The following is a 6,002-nucleotide window of genomic DNA, read 5'->3' on the forward strand; positions in this document are numbered from 1 at the left end:
TTTAATAAAGCAAATTTTCTCACTGTTCATAACTCTTCCTAATTACCTCAGACTGAGAGCAACAATCAAACAATCTGGTTTCTCATGCGGTAAATTTGGGCGGTGTTAATCAATACACTGAGCCTGCTCGATAACTAAATAGCGCCACTGACCAGAAAAATCCTTTTTCATTTCGAAAATGGAAAACGGTGTTGGAAATCGCTTTTTGTTCCTATCGGTGCAAATTCAAGGGGTCTCGATAGAGTATTTCTAAACCATACCTTACATTGTCAGTGGCCGTTCACCAGTCTTCCCAGACTCGGATCCAGATGAAATTTTCACCAGATATTGGTCTGTTAGTAGCTATTTTAGGGCAATAGATATTACCATGGCAACGATAGAAAAACGAAATCAGTGAAACTTGAATTTTACACGAATCAGATTTGGTGTATAAATTATGAGACCACTATCCGAAGAGCAATGATGTATTGCAAAAAAAAAGATCAAATTTAAAAGAACAAAAAAAAAATCGTAAAAGCATTTCAAACCGTAAGCGTATGCACGGCCTAGCCTTCACAGACTGCCAACGCCCCGTAACAAGTCATCACACTCGGTCAACAACCATCACAAATCGTAGGAGACCGACATAAGGAGACAAAACGCTCACAATTGCACCCCGTCAAAAACGTTCACATACAGTCACAAGCAGCCATTGTCATGGCAACAGGAGAAAGTCATGGGCACATAGTTGGCATGTCAAAATTTGCGCAAGGGATGAATAAACAGGTTCGGAAGATATCAGCATCACAGAGTAAAACCCCTTTTTCAAAATTACGAAAAAACCTCGAGTGCGTTTGCATCCATGGCGTCCATTTTTTATTAGTAACTCTAAACGTGCGAGAGGATTATATGTCCATGCAATGCTCTAAAGTAAGAAAGGAGTCTGAAATATTTAATTCCGTGTGTGAGTAACTGTATATGAACAAATCGGAATAAGGGTTCCCATGTCCTCAAAATAAACACGAGAGGAAGTTCGACAGAACCCGTAAGTTCATGCGAACCCGAGCCGCTTGCTATACCATAAAATTGGGATAATACGATCCTCACTTCCATCGAGAAATGACCTCCCTACCCCTACCCTTAGAAAAAAAGAAAGAAATAGACACAAGAGTATGATCAAGTACTGCTGGATAGTTTTCTATCTTGATTAATGTCATTGCAATGCATCGGTGACTTACGAAGTTTGTCCGATGATTCAAGAACTTGTTTTGTGTTGTCTATTTCCCGTTTTTTGTGACGTTTATACAATATTCCTCCTTACTTCCATCGAGAAATACCCCCCCCCCCCCCCTCTCCTAGATATAAAAGAAAGAAAAAAACATAAGTGTATTATCTTCCGTTTTTCAGCAAAGCCACTTCTGCACATCAAGTACTATTGCGGGTTTTCTATCTTGACTAATGTCATTGACTTGAACTTGTTTTGTGTTTTGTGTGTTTCACTGACGTTGTTTTGCGAGCTCGAGTTTAATGCAACATTCTGTATCGGACGCTAAGTACCATGAAACAACAATCCCGATTTTCTTTTAGATGTTGCGTAGTTCTCGGACGCTAAGTACCATGAAACAACAATCCCGATTTTCTTTTAGATGTTGCGTAGTTCATATACTGAAGTCCTTGAAAAAACGAAAGCCCAACTAAATCAATCTATCAGAAATAATCTCACGTCTTTTTTAACCCATGACCATAAAATGATTTCAAGGCTTACTGTCTGAATTTTACTGAAGCAGAATGCGATCAAAAAAGATGGACTTCATGCTTTATGTGCATGTTTTAAAGCGAAGTTAAGAAGCAAAACCAAAGAAGTAAAACTGAATTTGCAATGGAGAACAATGACGTTTCTTTGTAGTCGCCAATAGCGATCTTCAGATTGGACTACGAGTACAAGATTGAGTACGAGTACGAGTTTTCAAACCAAATTGGTATGCCTCCTATAATCACTTATCACACCAATCTTATCCCTAACGTTTTATGTGTTAGTCAGCAACTGGAAAGAGTTATAGTTTTGGGAATATAATTGTGTCGAAATTCCAAAGTCGTACTCGTACTCGATCTCGTACTCGTGGTCAAATCTGAAGGTCGCTAAAATCTTGTTTTCGACAATATATCATGTTATTGAATCTATTATCAGACACAAATTATAATGAATTTCCACATAAAGGTAAAGGTACACAATAGCTGTTATTACAGTTAAGCCTGCCATAAAATATATCCTTACGAGGCAAAAGGGTCAACGCATACTTCAAAAGAGCATTACGTCTCCGCGCCGGTTTAAATGGGTCTTGAAATGGGCAATACCGCTGGAAATTGTAGGCTGAAGGCTCCATTTATTTCTTTGGGTATAAGTTTCGGCAGCCACCGAAAACGTGTCGCACAACTTCGGTTTTATTCGTTTCTAAAAAGGTGAGATATTTTGGAAGAAGCCGCCCAAGTGACTTCAAAAGACGGAACAATAGCGCAATTAACCTACCTTGAGCGAACGGAGTTGTGAACGTATCCTTTTGTTCTTGAAGTGTGATTGAACGTCTGATAACCACTGCAGACATTTTGTAGATTTAAGTCTTTCGCACTGTATTGTTAGCTTTTATCTTTATATATTAGTAAAGAGCGTGTTGAGAGCTTTAAAAAGAGATCTTGAACGAGTTGTTTTGATCGTTGGAGGCGAAATTAGTTTTGTTTTCTCCGAGCGCGGAGCGGCGGTCTCAATTTACAGAGTTAATTATGCGTAACTCTGCAGGTAGCCACACGTGTATTATATATAGTGGGGCGGATATGTGCTAGAATCGTTCACTTTGTGTTAGAAGTACGAAATTTGGTGGATAGGTAGTTTTTGACGTGTTGATGGATATCTGATATAGTGCCACTGCAAAAATTCGACGTGAGCTGAGTTAAGAGGGTGTTTTAAAATGGTCTCCATCTTGAACCGGAAATGGAATTGTAACTTAAGAGTAAAGCCGTAAACATTAAAGTGTTTTACGTCAGGACCAGTGTAAAAACTGTCGTCAATGATGTGCGCAGGCAGCTGTCTGTTAAAGGAGCTATGTCACAGGATTTCGCAGATTTTTGATCGTAACTGTCCTGGAATTAGTAGTAGGCAACTAAAACCATAAAAAAAATTATCTTTGAACATCTAAAGGAAGATGTAACCTAAATTTGCGGAAAGAAATGAACCTACGGCCATAAATATCAATTTTATGATGATGCGCAGAAACATCTTGAAAACGTTTGCCCAACATTTTCAAGTTGCAATCCGTTTCCATCTGATTGTGATCCATCCACAGCCAAAGATGCCCATTAACAGTTTCAGTGCTTGAATATAGCAATTTTAAATAAAAATGGACTATTATTATTAGGTTTCCTGCGACACAAATATAAATTCCGTGACATAGTCCCTTAAGGAGGGCAGACAATTTGTGATGCCATCCTACCGATCATAGCAGCTCTGTTAGAACATTCCAAACACACTGTTTTGCAAGCTGGTTACATTTGGGAACAAGCTCTGATTCTAATCCATACAAGCCAATTAAGTCCACAACACTGAAGCTGGACCTTAGATGGTGATTTGTGGAGGCCTTTCTGGACCATAGTATCAGACATGATGGGTTCCTGCCAAGAACTTGTTCATTGCGGCTGAAAGAAGGGCTGCCGTAGGCAGTGTTCCTGCATGAAGGCTTTCTTACACTGTACTGCCCTCTGCGATGCATGGTTCAATTCTAACTGTTACCATGTTTCCCCGGGCATACCCCGGAGATTTGTCATTTTTTAATGTTTTGCTGGTCAATTCCCCACCCCCGGGCACTCACAAAGAGAAATTCTCCTCCCTGGGACACACTATATACCTCATTTTGTGTACAAAATAAAACGACAATACCATTTTCTGTATAATCAGAACAAAAACCAGACGCTTTGTCGAAAACTTGAATGCCAGAAACCAAAGAAAAAACTTCAACCCTGCATTTCCTCGATAGAAAGAATCTTCGAACCAGCCACTGTCTTATTCTAAATATCGGCACATACATACACCGCGGGTCCGAAACAAATTGATGATGACAGCAAATTGAAGTAGTTCTTTAAAAACCACTGGATTGAGATCTGCATCCGCGCTAAATGTAAGGTCCATAAGTTCTAGCTTTCTTACTGTCTCATTTTCATAATAGTAATAAAAATTGTTACCACAGAAGAATCACACCTCAAAATACATGTGGTTGCCTGCATCGCTGATTAGGCATAAATAGATTGTGCTCGGCAGCTTTTGAGCAACTTTTTGTAGTACCAGCAACCTAGGGCATTTTTTGCCTTCCTTGGCAACTTTTGAGCAACAAATTGTTATAAAACCGATCCAAACCATAAAAGGTCGTTTCATTTCAAAGGATTATATTTAAACTGGTTTAATCAAAACTGATTTTTTTTAAACTTAAAATATACAATAAAATGACAATAAAATAACACTTGCTTTACGCCCACGATGGACATCAGCATCTATCTAACGTCGCTAAATCAGAGTATCGCTGCAACAGAGCCGCCGCCGGCTTTTTGGTATTTGCAGTGCACACATGGCAAGCAAAAGAGAAATAAAATGGAAAAGAGAGCAAACAACTCCAAATTGGTGGCAACGATATTGAGCAACCGTTGGGAATGTGAAGCAACTCTCTGAAGACCAGCACACAACAGCCACGCGAGCAAAGCAAAATACCAGAAACAAGGAACCAAAAGATGGACTGCACCGCCCCCTCCCCAAGGACCAGTCCACCAAACAACCACACCCCGGGCCGAAGGGCCGGACTTGTCCTGGGGATTGCCTGGGTGAGGAGGCTTGGAGGGGGGGAGGGGTTAACAGGTAAAATTGAACTATGCAGTTGTATCCTGATGGGCGAGGCAACATATGCAGCGACTCTCTGAGTTTGAATGGCTTTTGTTTTATTGCTCAAGAATACCTAACCTTTTGCAAAATTTTGGTTTAGACATAACAAGCAGTCTATTGTACTTGAATGTATACGATGTATCTGTAACTCAAACACATCATAAAAGAAGTTTTTAAAAGCAGGAGAGCCAAACAGCTTGTAATTAGGACGAGAGAGGCAACATACTTGAAAAATAAAGAGTTTTTCAAGACAGATAAAGGTTATTTTAAGATTGTTTTCACCACTTCCGGTTTAAAATGGCGGCCATTTTGAATATTTTATGTCTTTGTATCAGTCTTGTATTTTGTGGCTTAAAATTACAGCAATTTTTTTTATATACTAAAATTTGATTCCTCTGCTTACTTTAGGACCATTTTCAGGGCAAACAATTTAATGTTCAGGCTTTATTCTTAAGTTACTATTCCACTTCCGGTTCAAGATGGCGGCCATTTTGAAACACCCTCTTAACTCAGCTCACGTCGAATTTTTGCAGTGGCACTATATCAGATATCCATTAGCACGTCAAAAACTACCTATCCACCAAATTTCATGCTTTTAACACAAAGTGAACAATTTTGAACAAAATCTGCACATATCCGCCCTGAGATTTTATTCTAGCTTTCTAAGTGCACATAAAGCGATATATTAATCGGGGATTAACTTTAATTTAGTCTAACAAAGCAATAAGCTACCGTAAGTGAGTGCTTTTTTTTTGTAACCCGCCATGTTTTATGTGTCAAAGCGTTGTCGTCTGTTCACTGCAGAATAAAAACAAGGGATTTGATATTTTGATTTTTCCGCAATGCAGAAATGAACCTTTTGCCATGTTTGTATATCGCTGAGAATTGTAACAACAACTATTTGTGCCAATGGGTTTTAATTTAACGCTGATAAGCCAGTATTTAACTTTTTCTGCAACGAAAATCAAGCCGATCTTCAATCAACCATCACAAAAATTCTATACTGCAATCAGAATACGCATTAAAATTTCCCTTGGAGATGAAAACAAAATACAAAATTGTTATGGTAAAACACTCTTAATATTTTATCTTGAAGCTAAAGGTG

The sequence above is a fragment of the Oculina patagonica genome, chromosome 13 (genome assembly GCF_052425735.1).
Source record: "Oculina patagonica isolate OP01 chromosome 13, crgOcupat, whole genome shotgun sequence".
In the NCBI taxonomy this organism is placed as follows: Eukaryota; Metazoa; Cnidaria; class Anthozoa; order Scleractinia; family Oculinidae; genus Oculina; species Oculina patagonica.